The sequence below is a fragment of the Lycium barbarum genome, chromosome 12, assembly GCF_019175385.1.
Source record: "Lycium barbarum isolate Lr01 chromosome 12, ASM1917538v2, whole genome shotgun sequence".
In the NCBI taxonomy this organism is placed as follows: domain Eukaryota; kingdom Viridiplantae; phylum Streptophyta; class Magnoliopsida; order Solanales; family Solanaceae; genus Lycium; species Lycium barbarum.
The window spans coordinates 19,916,532-19,932,922 of NC_083348.1; the positions used below are offsets into that span (position 1 = coordinate 19,916,532).

At 42.5% G+C, this 16,391-nt stretch overlaps 1 protein-coding gene across 6 annotated transcripts in view; it reads left to right on the top strand.

Moving 5' to 3' along the window:
- Window positions 1–16,391, top strand: part of LOC132623959 (uncharacterized) — a 46,282-nt gene that overhangs the window by 12,798 nt on the left and 17,093 nt on the right. The window lies entirely within an intron of this gene.

Genomic DNA, 16,391 nt, shown 5'->3' on the forward strand with positions numbered 1-16,391 from the left:
TTGTGAAATTTGAAAGGACTATACATATCAAGATTCAAAAGTCAATCTTAATTTCTAAAACTTTGTGCCCAGTCAAACTAAGACACTTAAATTGGGACGGATGGAGTATTTGGAAAAAAGTTGAAAATGGTATTTGGAAATTGGAGTTGTGTTTGGACATGAATATAACATGGAAAAGTGTTGAATTTTTGTGAGTGATTTGGAGTGAAAAATGTGAAAACAAGTATTTGGAGCTTTTTCGAATTCCAGAATATAATTTGAAGTTAGAATTCTGGAAAATTGTAAATATTCTATGTCCAAACATGATTCCGGAATACAAATTCCAGAAAAGGGTGCAAATTATCCATGGCCAAATGGGCCCTAAATTAAATCCACCTATGTGAGTGTGGTGAAGTGTTGCCGGTCTCAGTCTTAGATAAAGGAATGAGCTTCATATTTAGGTTCAAGGTGTGCTTTAAATAGTCTAACTATGATTACTGAATATTTGGAAGATTCACATATCTGACGTTTAACGAATTTGAGACTTAGACATAGTTGATTGACTTGAATATCCTCTAAATTAAAACACATTTGCTATTGTGTGTGTACATCTTTTCGAGGTGATGGTTTAGTAAATTCTACTGTTGTAGCGCATTTGTACTTCGTTATGCAATCTGGATATCACTTTTGTAATTAAGTTTTGTTAAATAATTGGTGTTGTTTGTCTTGTCAAAAAAAATAATTGTTGTTGTTTGTTGCACTGGCTTCTTACATATCATACTGGTTCGGTACTCATTTATCCAGTGCTTGACTTGCATTTGACATTGGTAATGCCATTTTGGTTCTGTAAAGGATAATAGATTGGAAGAGCTTACATATTTAGTTTTTTTTTTCTTTTTCTATTATGGTCTGTCTGCATTGTCTAGTGCCCTAGAGATGGGGGAGAAGTTGATGGCTATGGGAGCGTGGGATAGTAGGGGGGATGCGAGCAGTATGTGAGATAGGACGGCCAGTTGCATTAGGGAAGCAGCTAGAGAGGTATTGGGGGTCTCAAGAGGCCGCCGTGGTGGGCACCGAGGGGATTGGTGGTGGTATGGAGAAGTCCAAGGGAAGGTGGAAGCAAAGAAGCAGGCATATGTGAAGTTGGTAGATAGCAAGTATGATGAAGAGAAGCGGACGAATAGGGAAAAGTATAAGATGGCGAGAAAGGAGGCGAAGTTGGCAGTTTCGGCGGCAAAAATGACAGTCTTTGAACGCCTTTATGCAGAACTAGAGGACAGAGGTGGGGATAAGAAGCTGTTTAGGCTTGCCAAGGCGAGAGAGAGGAAGGCACGCGACTTGGATCAAGTGAAGTGTATCAAGGACGAGGATGGCAAAGTGTTGGTACAGGAAGCCCACATTAGACAGAGATGGCAGTCATACTTTCATAAACTCTTGAACGAAGAAGGGGACAGAGACATTGTGTTGGGAGATTTGGAGCACTCTGATAGGCGTCACGACTTTGGATATTGTAGGAGTATAAAGGTTGAGGAGGTTAAAAGAGCTGTTCGTAGGATGCGCAGGGGAAGAGCGACCGGACCTGACGAGATTCCTGGGGAATTTTGGAAGAGTGCAGGCAGGGTAGGCTTGGAGTGGCTGACTGGGTTGTTTAATGTCATTTTCAAGATAGCGAAGATGCCCGAAGAATGGAGGTGGAGTACAATGATTCCCTTGTACAGGAACAAGGGCGACATTCAAAGCTGCAACAACTATAGAGGTATTAAGCTGCTAAGTCACACTATGAAAGTGTGGGAAAGGGTGGTGGAGATGAGGGTGATGAGAGGTGTGTCTATTTCAGAGAACCAGTTTGGATTCATGCCGGGGCGCTCGACTACAGAAGCCATTCATATTGTAAGGAGATTGGTGGAGCAGTATAGGGAGCGGAAGAGGGACTTGCACATGGTATTCATTGACCTAGAAAAGGCTTACGACAAAGTGCCAAGAGAGGTCCTATGGAGATGCTTGGAGGCTAAAGGTGTACCTGTAGTGTACATTAGAGCGATAAAGGACATGTATGATGGAGCTAAGACCAGGGTAAGGACGGTAGGAGGAGACTCGGAGCACTTCTCTGTTTTGATGGGGTTGCATCAGGGATCAGCTCTTAGCTCGTTTCTATTCGCCTTGGTGATGGATAAATTGACACGACAAATACAAGGTGAGGTGCCTTGGTGTTTGTTGTTCGCGGATGACATAGTCTTGATTGACGAGACTCGCAGCGGAGTTAACGATAAGCTGGAGGGCTGGAGACAGACGTTGGAGTCTAAAGGATTTAAATTGAGTAGGACCAAGACAAAGTACTTGGAGTGCAGGTTCAGTGGCGTACCGCATGAAGCTGACGAGGAAGTGAGGCTTGGTACCCAGGCCATTCAAAAGAAAGGAAGTTTCAAGTATCTTGGGTCTATTATACAGAGAATGGGGATATCGACGATGATGTTTCACATCGTATTGGTGCAGGGTAAATGAAATGGAGGCTCGCTTCCGGAGTGTTGTGTGACAAGAAAGTGCCACCAAAACTTAAAGGCAAGTTCTACAAAGTGGTGGTTAGACCGACTTTATTGTACGGGGCGGAGTGTTGGTCAGTCAAGAACTCTCACGTTCAGAAGATGAAAGTCGCGGAAATGCGAATGCTGCGATGGATGTGTGGGCACACTAGGAGGGATAGAATCAGGAATGAAGATATCCGGGACAAGATGGGAGTGGCATCGGTGGAGGACAAGATGCGAGAAGCGAGGCTGAGATGGTTTGGGCATGTGAAGAGGAGACACAAATGCTCCAGTGCGGAGGTGTGAGAGGTTGGCTATGGACGGTTTCAGGAGAGGTAAAGGGAGGCCGAAGAAGTATTGGGGAGAGGTGATTAGACAGGATATGGCACAATTTCAGCTTACCGAGGACATAACCTTAGATAGGAGGTTGTGGAGGACTCAGATTAGGATAGAAGGCTAGGTTGCTTATCCTTTCACCCTAGTAGTTATAGTTTTGCTCATTCGTTTATTGCCATTTGACTTTTGCATTTGATTTTTGCTTATATTTGTTGGGCCTTTGTACTTTGATTATCTTATTTATCTATGGTAGCTAATGCTCCTTTCTTTCCGGATTGTTCTATCATGACTCTCTCGCTTTTGTTATTCCTCGTTTTCATATTGATTTTGATATGCTTGTCCCTATCTGACTTTTTGTCTTGTTTTCCTCTCTTGAGCCGAGGGTCTTTCGGAAACAGCCGCCCTACATTTCAAGGTGGGGGTTAGGTCTGCGTACACTCTACCCTCCCCAGACCCCACATTGTGGGATTCTACTGGGCTTGTTGTTGTTGTTGTTGTTGTATGTCTGCATTGTGATCTTATTCCATAGTTGGTAATGGGCTATTGTGTGCTAGAAGATTTCTTTACTGGGGTCTCAATTGCTTTTAAAGGTGTTTGGCATTTTGTATTTAACATCAATTCCTGCTGAGTTTATCTAAGAAATCTTGCTTGCCTGGCACTTCCTTTATTCCCGTTCTTTTAATTTTGTTCTCTGATACTAGGAGAAAACTCTTTGGCTTGAAACATGGCATTTAGGAACTAAAGGTACTTTTAAGACTTAAAACTTGATTTGGCTGTCTGGACCGGTTAAGTACATGTTGTCTAAACTCTCAAGTTAAACTTAAGCTTAATCCCTTGATGTGTCCTTTAGTATGATAGATATATAGCACTGAAATTATAGGAATTATTGCATATTTCCCTGTTCATAGCAATTAGGGGCAATATAAGCTGATTATCTTAAGGAATATTCTGAAGTTAGCTGCCACTTAGGATCACTGTGAATATATTCTATTACTTTCATGTGCAGAGTAGTAGCAAAAGCGATACACTTTTTCACACTTTAGAGGATATTTATGCTGAGAGAACTTTCCTCCATTCTTCTTGCTAGTACATGTCTTATGCTCATCTTTTTTCTTTCCTTCCTTTTTACCCCTTGAGGATCAGTTATAGATTGGAATATGATCCTTGTTCCAGGAAAGCAAAGTTATACAAGGAAATGGGGATATTGACGATGATGTCACACATTGTATTGATGCAGGGTGGATGAAATGGAGGCTCGCTTCAGGAGTGCTGTGTGATAGGAAGGTGCTTAAAGGCAAGTTCTACAAAGTGGTGGTGAGACCGACTTTGTTGTATGGGGCGGAGTGTTGGCTAGTCAAGAACTTACACATTCAAAAGATGAAAGTTGCGGAAATGAGAATGCTGCGATGGATGTGTGGGCACACTAGGAGAGATAGGATTAGGAATGAAGATATCCGGGATAAGGTGGGGGTGGCATCGGTGGAGGACAAGAAGCGAGAAGCAAGGCTGAGATGGTTTGGGCATGTGAAGAGGAGGGACACAGATGCTCCAGTGCGGAGGTGTGAGAGGTTGGCTATGGACAGTTTTAGAAGAGGTAAAGGTAGGCCGAAGAAGTACTGGGGAGAGGTGATTAGGCAGGATTTAGCGCAGTTTCAGCTTATCGAGGACATGATCTTATATAGGAGGTTATGTCAGGACTCAGATTAGGGTAGAAGGCTATTAGGTAGTCCCGCTTATCCCATCGTACTAGTAGTCGTAGTTTTGCCCTATAGTTTATTACCCTTTGATTCCTACTACTATCTGCTGTTTCTTGTACTTCGATTATCTAATTTATCTGTGGTAGATACTGTTTTTTTTTTTTCCAGACTGCTTTTATCATGGCTTTTTCGCTTTCGTTAGTTTCATTTTTATACTGCTTTGAACAGCTTGTCCTTATCTGAGCTTTTCTCGTCATGTTTTCTCTTGAGCCGAGGGTCTTTCGGAAACAGCCTCCCGAGGTAGGGGTAAGATCTGCGTACACTTTACCCTCACCAGACTCCACATTGTGGGATTTAACTGGGTATGTTGTTGTAATTCAATCAAAATTTGAACTAAAAATGGATTCTCTTCTTTTCCCCCCTCTTCTTCCCTTCCATCATCGCTGCCATGTGCTACCTCCAGCTACCTCTCTTATTCTTTTTCTTTCTTTCACTTCTTCCCCTATTTTTCCTTCCATCGTCACTGCAATGTTGTCTGTGGATTGTTTCTATTCTGTTCGGTGGAGCTATGGTGAGATGGTGAAGGAATGTGGCCGAGGATTGAGGGTGGGGTTTATTGGTGGTCTTGCGGTGGTTTCAGGTGAGTGGGACTTTGGAGGAGTGTCATTCTTTTTGTAATGTCTGTGTAAAGAAATGGTGAATTGAACTGTGAAGTCTGTTGTTTGTTGCCTGTTTATGGTGGAATGCCTGCTGTATGTTTGTTAAAAAGAGTGAGTCAGGGAAGAATTTTTGGTGAAGGTGTCCAAAGATGGATAAAACTGGTGCAGATTTCTCAGTTGGTGACTATTGTGAATTTGTATTATATGTACATGGGTTGTTATGGTGAAGGTGACTTTGGCTTGAATGGTGTCAGGTGGGAATGGTGGTTGTGCTTGGTGGTGACTACAGACTGTTTACATGGTGAATTAGACGTGGTATTTTTTGCTTCAGAGAGGGGTTTGTACTGATGCTGAAACATGGGTGGGAAGGTGGTACATGTTCTGCGTGTGTCAATTTATCATGAAGAGTAAGGTTTTGAGGAAAAAAGTACTTTTGTAAGAAAAAGGATTGTAACTAATGAAGCTCAAGGGGGAGTGAGGCAAACATTTTCTTTCAGTGTGGCCCAAGGTGAAACGTGCAGGTGCTAGCTACGGAATTTTCAAGTTAAGGTGTGTCAATGGGTAAAAAATACATGTTAAGGGGGAAAATATGTATTAGGCCTTTGCTTCTGTAATGCTTTATGCGGTCTTACATGTGGTGTGGATTTTTGGGTGAGATTCCTAGAATAGTTCTCATCCTCTTCCTCTCGAAGTTGCAATTTGCCAATGCCAACAACAAGCTCTCACCATCTTTCAGCTATTGCACAACTTTACCATCACACTTTTCTCATTGTTTCAGCAATATGCAGCCTTATAAACTCGTACGCTTTCAACAATTTACTGTCCTAGCCTTACTAGATAGTTGGACAGTTACCTCCAGTGCAGGAGAAAAGTTTTACTGGTTAGTCTGACACTTCCTATGTCAATTTCCTCACATTGTATCACATACAAACTGTATGATTAAGCTCCTTCAATAAGCTCCTTCAATGGCTAACATCTTGATTGAAAAACTGGTGGAGCCCGACGTCGGGGGCTGTTCAATCTTCTACTAGAGCAAACTCTGTTTGGGTAAGATTTGTAGGTGTTCCTTTGCATCTCTGTTCGCAGAAGACGTTCAAAATACTTGGCAATCATTGTGGTGAATGGATTGAAACTGAAGAGGAAACGCAGCTACGAAATCACCTCAAATGGGCTAGAGTTAAAATCAGAGGGGATGGTTGCAGTACGCTGAAGGAGGTGATGGTAAAAAACAAAGGTCTGAACTTCACAATCCAGATCTGGGCTGAAATTCCGGTAGTTTACTCCATCGAAGAAGACAATGGTGAAAAAGGCGAACCCTCTTTTATCCAGCAGATATAAAGGGTTTTGACAGAGGTGACAGCTGTAGCGGAGACTTCAAATTCAAAAGGGAAGCACATGAGTTCCCACGTGATTTTCCTCTGATGAACAAAATTTCTGGCCCAAAATTTTTGTCAGGCCCAAATCGTTTTGAGGCTTTTTCACAAATAGAGGAACCGGACAAGCAAGAGGTTTTTTTTTTAATGAAAAACGTGCTCTGTCACGTGAGACTGGAAACCTGCAAACAATTAGGCCCCAATTTCATATCGATCCAGTGCTGCTCGAACTGTCCAAATTTCTTGAATCTTTCTCGCAGTGGGAGGCGACAAAATTCTCTTCTTCATCTTCTTCTATACCCACCATAGTCACACCTCTCATACCTTCCCCCACCAACCAGAATTTTTCTTCAGTCCCCAAAATTGCCCAGACCCTCAATAACTAAAATCCATCATCACCTGATTCTTTTCCTACCATGCAATACCAAATGGAGAACCATGGTGAACAAAAAGATGACGATGATATGTCTATTATCCAAATAGATGACTCTCAACCTCTGTTGGCATTAGCAGAGGAGAATCTACAATTGGAGGATAAGGAGGAAAAAGAAAGTTTAACTATTGAGGACGTTATTCCGTTAAACTCAACCGATCAAGCAGTCAGATTCAGACCAAGGGATCCCTATCTGGGTCAAACAACATATTATCAGATTGAGAGAGTATGGTGTTCATTTTCAGGGTTGCAAGGAGATGGCGCTGGAATTATTTATGAAAATTGATGGGAAGCAACAGGATATTAAAGAAAAGGCTGTTGCTATCGTTCCAGTGACTCCAAAAGGCAAGGGTTCTAAAGAACTGAAGAATCTAGAACCGGGCAGTAATTTTGTGAGTTTCGGTACTAGAAGTAGGGGGGATGCTTTACTAACCTAGTCAATGAAGGTTAATATAGTATCATGGAATGTGAGAGGCCTTAATGATCCTAGAAAGAGGCTGAAATAAAAAATATGGTGAGCAAATGGAGGGCAGATGTGTATTGTTTTCGAGAATCCAAGCTGGAAGTGATATAGGGGACATTATTAAAAAGTTATGGGCTAATAGGTGGGTGAAGTCTGCACAACTAAAGGCTAGCGGTACTAGAGGGGTATTATTATTCTTTGGGGCAGTAGCATTTGGGAGGGAGAAGTATGTGAGATTGGTTCTTACTGTATCACCTGCAAATCTAGTGGCAAATCACAGGATTTCTGTTGGAATTTGTCAAGTGTTTATGCTCCTAATGGTGGAGAGGAAAGGGAAGAGGTCTGGTGGAAACTAGGGGCAGTTAGAAGCCTCTTTAGTGGCCCTTGGGTGATCTCTGGAGATTTCAACACTTAGATTTCCATCTGAGAAGAAGAATTGTACAAGATTTAATAAAGCAATGGAGGATCTGTCTGAATTTATAGAGGACATGGAATTGGAGGATCTACCACGGGTAGGTAGCAAGTTTACATGTCAAAAAGGAGAAGGAAATGACATTGGAGCAAAGGCTGGACTGATTCTTGATTTCAGAAGAGTGAGAAGTGTCTTTTAGGAAAATCAAGCAATCAGTTCTACGAAGAGTCACATCAGATTGCAGTCCTTTGATACTGGAATGTGACAACTGGGAGAGTACAAACTCTTACTTCCAATATGAGAATTGGTGGACACAGACGGAAAATTTCAAGGAGAGAGTGAAAGCTTTGGTGGGAAGCTGGGGTGTATGTAGGTAGGCTAGATTATATCCTATCCTGCAAACTGAGAGCTTTGAAGGTGAAGTTAAAAGAATGGAGTAGAACTGCACAAGGTAATTTGGGGTTACAATAACAAAACATCCTCAAATCAATTGTCTGAATTGGATTTGATACAAGACCAAAGACTTCTGACTGATGATGAGGCCTATCTGAGGGTAGTCCTAACAGTGTTTTGACGTAAATCTTAAAAGGGAGGAAGTGGCCTGGAGACAAAGATCCAGGGCTTTAGGGCTCAAAGAAGGTGACAGGAATACCAAGTATTTCCATAAAACTGCTAACAAGAGGTATAACAACATTGATAGCCTGCTGATCAATGGGGCTATGGTAGATGAACCAGCAGAGATTAGTGAGGAGATCACTAGTTTCTATCAAAATTTATACTCTGAACAGAAACATGGGAGACCACAATTCAATCCCAGAGTACAATCTATGATCAATGATGAAGATAATATCTTGCTACAGAGACACTTTGGAGAGCAGGAAATTAAAGATTGTGTCTTGTCATGTGCAGGGGATAAAGCCCCTGGTCCAGATGGTTTCTCTATGGCCTTCTTTTCTCATTGTTGGGATGTGGAAGCTGCTGTTCAGAATTTCCATGAGCAAGGCTATTTTGAAAAGAGTTTCAATGCCACCTTCATAGCATTGATCCCCAAGAAGGTGGGTGCCAAAGAACTGAAAGATTTTAGACCAATTAGCTTGATAGGTAGCTGTTACAAGATCATTTCTAAACTGCTGACAGGGTGAAGAAAGTGATGTCTAAATTGGTGGTTGCACACAAATGACTTTTATCAAAGGAAGACAGATAATGGATGCCTTCTTGATAGCAAATGAATGTGTGGATTTGAGGAAGATTTCTAAGGTTCCTGGAATTTTGTGTAAGCTTGACATAGAGAAAGCATATGACCATTTAAACTGGGAATTCCTATGGAAGACTTTGGAGAAAATGGGGTTTGGCTGTAGATGGATTAACTCGATTAAATTTTGTACCAGCACTGTCAAGTTTTGTGTCTTCATCAATGGATCACCTTCTGGTTTTTTCTCCTCTGAAAGAGGTCTGGGACAAGGGGACCCTTTATCCCCTTTTCTATTTATTTTAGCAATGGGATGACTTAGTGACATGCTGAGTACAGCTCAGATTAATAACAGAATCAGGGGTTTCAAGACCAATGCTGGGGTGAATCAAAGAGTGACAATATCTCACCTTTAATATGCTGACGACACTCTAATCTTTTGTAATGCAGAAAGTGACCAATTGAAATACCTGAGAGTCATTTTTATTCTCTTTGAAGCTATATCTGGACTTCTCATCAACTGGGGGAAGAGCTTGTGTAACCAGTTAATGAGGTCCCAAATATTAATGCTATGGCCAACATCTTGGGAGGCAGAATTGGAGAACTTCCTACCACACACCTTGGCATGCCACTGGCTGCTAAGAGTAAATCTAAGAATATCTGGAATACAGTGTTGGAGAAATGTGAGAACGAACTAGTTAATTGGAAGAGCCAATACCTAATTCTGGGAGGTAGACCCACCCTTATTAATAGTGTTCCTTGACGCCATTCCAACCTATATGATGTCTATATTTCCCATGCCAGGGAATGTCATTGACAAACTGAATGCCACCAGAAGAAATTTCCGATGGCAAGGAAACAATGAGACAAAGAAGATTCATTTGGTGAAGTGGTTGACAGCCATAACTAGTAAGCTAGCAGGAGGAATGGGTATTAAGAACCTGAGGACACAACCAAAGCCTTCTGCTGAAATGACTATGGAGATTTGTTTCAAATGAACAGTCTTTCTTTCTGGAAACAGGTTGTCCTGTCAAGATATGGGATGTAACGTCAATGGATCACAAAGGAAGTGAAAAATCTTATTGTGTTTGCTTGTGGAGAACCATCAGGAATCAGTGGCCTAAAATGTGGAAAAATACCAGGATCAAAGTAGGCAATGGAGGGAAAACATCCGTTTGGAATGATGTTTGGATTGGGCAACACTCCTTAAAACATATGTTTCGTGATATATATAACTTGAACCAACAGAAGAGGGCAACAATTTTGGAAGCTAGGAACAACCAAGGGTGGAATCTCAGTTTCAGAAGACTACTCAATGATTGGGATGTGGGGAGGTTGACAGATTTCTATAGCACCCTTGAACTTTTCAAGGATTTTTCCACTGATGAAAAAATATAAAAAATAAAAATTCCCTCTCTCTCTCTCTTCCCTCTCTCTATCTCTCTTCCCTCTCTCAACGGTAACAACTCCCCACCCCACCCCACCCCACCCCCTCCTTCCTGGCAGCGAACCACCGCCGGCGGGTATACTTTTCCGGCCAGGCCCTCTTCTTTTTCTCTCCTTCTCTCTTCTCTTCTCTTCTCTTCTCTTTTCCTTTCTTTTATTTGTTTTTTTTGCCTCTTGTCTTCTCGTTTCTGCACTTGGAAACCTCCGCCAGTGGGTTTCTGGCGGTGAACAGTGCTCCGGCGGTGAACAGTACTCCGGCGGCGAACAGGTTTTTTTTTGTTTTGAAATTGTTTTCACCCGGAGTTGGTACCTCTGGTGGCTCATATTAATTCATGTGTCTTTTAACCTTGTTAAATCTTGCCTGCTACACATTCTTGACTCTTGACTTTAAATTCTTTGCTTTATTCCTTTAGCTTATAGTGCTATCTTTCTTGTCATAGTAACCTGACTTGCATATAGTCTCTTGATAACTGTGCTTTAGTATTGATTCTTGTTTGTTTTAGATAAATCTTTGATTTGCTTTTATTTCCCTTAGTGGCTATAGTGAGTGATGGTAGACTAGGGTCATGTTCTCGGTCGGGGACGGGGGCTAGGGTTAGAGGGGGTAAGTGGGGTCAGGGAGCGTCTAGGTTGAGAGTAGGGTCCTGGAACATTGGGACTTTGACGGGAAAGTCCATAGAGCTAGTTAAGATTCTTAAGGAGAGGAAGATTAATATAGCTTGCATCAAGGAGACCAAATGGGTAGGATTTAAAGCTAAGGATGTGGACGGGTATAAGTTATGGTTCTCGGGTAAGTCAATGTATAGGAATGGGGTAGGCATTTTAGTAGATAGTGAGCTAAGGGATCAGGCCGTAGAGGTTAGGAGGGTCAATGACTGGATGATGTCGGTTAAGTTAGTTGTGGAAGGGTTTACCTTGAACATTATTAGTGCTTACGCGCCACAAGCGGGCTTGGATGAGGAGCAGAAGAGACGCTTCTGGGAGGATTTGGATGAAGTGGTGGGAGGTATACTGCCCACCGAGAAGTTATTCATAGAAGGAGATTTCAATGGACACATCGGCTCAACCTCGGGGGGTTATGATGAAGAGCATGGAGGTTTCGGCCTCGGAGTCAGGAGTGGAGGAGGAGTCTCACTTCTGGATTTCGCTAAAGCCTTTGGATTGGTAGTAGCCAACTCGCGTTTCCCGAAGAGGGAGCAGCCCTTGGTAACCTTTCGTAGTTCGACGGTTGCGACGCAGATAGACTTTTTGCTCCTTAGAAAAGAGGATAAAGGTCTTGGTAAAGACTGCAAGGTCATTCCGGGTGAGAACCTTACAACCCAACATAAGCTTTTGGTGATGGATTTGGGGATTACGAGGAAGAAGAGGAAGAGGGTCGCGGATGGCCTGCCAAGGATCAGGTGGGGTAGTCTGACTTTGTCGAGTGCCCAGGAGATGGGGGAGAAGTTGATGGCTATGGGGGCTTGGGAGAGTAGGGGGGACGCGAGCAGTATGTGGGATAGGACGGCGAGCTGCATTAGGGAAACAACTAGAGATTGTCACGCCCCGAACCATGGCCTGGGCGTAACACGGCACTCGGGCCTTGCTTGCATGTGTCCGAGCGAACCTCATGGCTTGCTTGTCAACATGGGCATCAAAACAATATAATCTATATGATGCAATTTAAATAAATCATGAAAAGGTAATTTGCGGAATAAAGTCTTGAAATTTATCTCATAGCATGAAATATCATGGAAACACAATAGTTTGCAAACATAAAAGCATAACTGACTCTGTGAACTAACATATGTCTATGAAACCTCTAAAACATGTCTGAATACTAACTACCAGGACATGGCCCTGGACTACCATAAACTGAATACTAATGCAGACTCCATGTTGAACCCCGAGAGAAGTGGGGCTCACCAATAAGCTGATATCTGAAGTGATCCTACTGCGCAGATGTATGCTCCGGAAAATCGGTATCTGCACCGTGAAGTGCAGGCCCCCGGCAAAAGGGACGTTAGTACATAGTGAATAGTACTAGTATGTAAAACCTGCTGAAATGAAGAACATGTCACAACATAGATAGGATATGAACTGAAACTGAATGTAACTTGAACATGAACATGAAACGTGAGTGAAGTCTTAAAACAGTAATCAATAGAAATACTTGTATGTAAAACTACTTGTAACCTGGGGAATGCTATAGTATAACCGACAACATGGTCTGGTACTTGCGTCCTACCAGCAGAACACTCACAACCTTACCAGGGATATGAGGTTTAAGTAATAATAAGCATGTAAGGATCCAAACTGCATAATGAAGGTGTTGCCTCCTTGCTGACAACCCTTATCCTACGGTGGCTACGTAGTTTCAGGCTATCTGAGCCTTCTCGGTTAACTAAGCAATTCCCAAAAACATGAACATAATATAGTTGGCTAAGAAGCCCATGATTTTCGTGAAATAACTTATAAATAACTTGTAACCATGATTTCACGAAATAACTTGTAAACATGATTTCATGAAATATCTTGTAATATGGTTTCATGAGATAACTTGTCATAGTCTTGCAAACATGTTCTTGATTCATGAGTAATAACAATAGTTCATAATTATATATATATAACTGACTTGAAAACATGCTTGTAACTTGCTACATAAAATCATAAAGTTTCATATAAACATAATGAGAACACATGAGGAAGAATTCATGATTCATAGATTAAGCTAGGGTTCCTAATAACAGTAATGGAAGATTAGGAATACAATAACGAATATAGATACAAAATTCATGTACATAAATACATAAATACGGGCTACCAATATGTTGGGTTTAATGCCCCAGGGTTTGAACTTCATGGATATCAAGAAACGGAGCATGGGGAAGAACGTAGAGATTCCCACATGTGGATGGAAGTTCTACATACCTTAATTGCTCCAAAATCTGAATTAAAGACTTGAGCTTTGAAGAAGATTTCCAAAATCTTGAATTCTTGAACCTTGAGATGGGTTTTCTTGGAAACCCTAGTTTTAGAATGATAATTTCTTATTTAGATTACAAGGATAGGTGTTAGAATTGAGTTGGAATAATTAGAGTAGGCTTACCTTGGTGTTCTTGATGATGGGAGAGGGTAGAAAGTCGTTCTAGGGCTTGAAGGAATGAAAAATAATGATTTGAACTGGTATGGATGAATATATACTGTCCTGGGAAAATGCAGTTTACGTCCAGCATTGTGCTGGTCGTATTTTCAGTTTACGGGTCGTAAACTGCAATACGGGTCGTATTTTGCAATATGGACTGCACTGCGTCTCTTCAGTAAAATGGCCATAACTCTTTGCACAGATGTCCGTTTGACGCCCATAATATACCGTTGGAAAGGTATTTCAAAGCTCTACAACTTTCATCAAGGAAGTTTTCCCAAATTCCAAATACATTTTGAAATACGGGCCGTAAACTGAAATACGGTCCGTATTTAACCATGTGACATCAAAATGCCAAATTCCAAAATGTTCAGAAATTCTTGGTTTCAGTTTACGATTTGAAATACGGGCCGTATAGTGAAATACGGTCCGTATTTAACCATATGACATTCAACTACCAAATTCCAGAATGCTCAGAAATCCTTGGTACCAGTTTACGACCTGGTTTACGGCCCGTAAACTGAAATACGTTCACTGTTCATGGGCGTAAACCACTATCTCACAACTGAACAGGAAAATTCCAATTCCCACATTCTTTATCTGATTTTTCAAGTCTAGGATCATGGTTAAAGCTTACGTTAAAGGTACGAGGTGTTACAGAGATATCCTGGGAGTCTCGAGAGGTCGCCGTGGTAGGCGACGTGGGGACTGGTGGTGGAATGGAGAAGTCCAGGGAAAGGTGGAAGCAAAGAAAGTGGCGTACGCGAGGTTGGTAGACAGCAAAGATGGGGAGGAGAAGCGGACGAATAGGGAAAGGTATAAGATTGCGAGAAAAGAAGCGAAGTAGGCAGTTTCAGCGGCAAAAACGGAAGCTTTCGAACGTCTATATGCAGAACTAGAGGACAAAGGCGGGGATAAGAAGTTGTTCAGGCTAGCCAAGGTGAGGGAGAGAAAGGCACGGGACTTGGATTGAGTAAAGTGCGTCAAGGACGAGGATGGCAAAGTATTGGTAGAGGAAGCTCTCATTAGACGGAGATGACAGTCATACTTCCATAAACTCTTGATCGAGGAAGGTGAGAGAGACATTGTGTTGGGAGATTTGGAGTAATCTGAGAGGCGTCGTGACTTTGGGTATTGTAGGAGTATAAAGGTGGAGGAGGTTAAGGGTGCTGTTCGCAGGATGCGCAGGGGAAGAGCTACCGGTCCTGACGAGATCCCTGGGGAGTTTTGGAAGAGTGCGGGCAGGGCAGGTTTGGAGTGGTTGATTGGATTGTTTAATGTTATTTTTAAGACGGCGAAGATGCCTGAGGAATGGAGGTGGAGTATGATGGTCCCTTTGTATAAGAACAAAGGTGATATTCAAAGTTGCAACAACTATAGAGGGATCAAGCTGCTAAGCCACACTATGAAGGTGTGGGAAAGGGTGGGGAGATGAGGGTGAGAAGAGGCGTGCCCATTTCAAAGAACCAGTTCGGATTCATGCCGGGGCGCTCGACTACAGAAGCCATCCATCTTGTGGGGAGACTGGTGGAGCAGTATAGGGAGAGGAAGAAGGACCTGCACATGGTTTTCATCGACCTAGAAAAGGCTTACGACAAAGTGCCAAGAGAGGTTTTATGGAGATGCTTGGAGGCCAAAGGTGTACCTGTAGCGTACACTAGGGTGATCAAGGACATGTATGAGGGAGCCAAGACCAGGGTAAGGACATTGGGAGGAGACTCGGAGTACTTCCCAGTGGAGATGGGGTTGCACCAAGGATTAGCTCTTAGCCCATTTGTATTTGCTCTAGTGATGGATTGTCTGACGCGGCGAATTCAAGGTGAGGTGCCATGGTGTATGTTATTTACGAATGACATAGTCTTGATCGACGAGACACGCAGCGGAGTCAACGCTAAGCTGGAGGTTTGGAGACAAACTCTGGAGTCTAAAGGGTTCAAGTTGAGTAGGACCAAGACAGAGTACATGGAGTGCAAGTTCAGTGACATGACACATGAGTTTGGCGTGGAAGTGAGGCTTGGTACCCAGGTCATCCCAAAGAAAAGAAGTTTCAAATATCTCGGGTCTATTATACAAGAAAATGGGGATATTGATGATGATGTCTCACATCGTATTGGCGCAGGGTGGATGAAATGGAGGCTTGCTTCAGGAGTGCTGTGTGATAAGAAGGTGCCACTAAAACTTAAAGGCAGGTTCTACAAAGTGGTTGTGAGACCGACCTTGTTGTACGGGGCAGAGTGTTGGGCAGTCAAGAGCTCTCACGTCCAAAAGATGAAAGTTGCGGAAATGAGAATGTTGCGATGGATGTGTGGGCACACCAGGCGAGATAGGATTAGGAATGAAGATATCCGGGATAAGGTTGGAGTAGCATCAGTGGAGGACAAGATGAGGGAAGCGAGGCTGAGATGGTTGGGCATGTGAGGAGGAGAGGCACAGATGCTCCAGTGCGGAGGTGTGAGAGGTTAGCTATGGATGGTTTCAGAAGAGGTCGGGGTAGGCCGAAAAAATATTAGGGAGAGCTGCTGAGATAGGACATGGCGCAGGTTCAGCTTACTGAGGACATGACCTTAGATAGGAGGTTTTGGAGGACTCAGATTAGGGTAGAAGGCTAGTAGGTAGTCGTCGTTTCGATCTATAGTCTATTGCCCTTTGTTTCTTGCTACTATATGTGGTTTCTAGTACTTCGATTATCTTATTTATCTGTGGTAGCTACTGTTCTTTTTTTCTTTTTTTTCTTTTTCAGACTGCTTTATTTTGACTT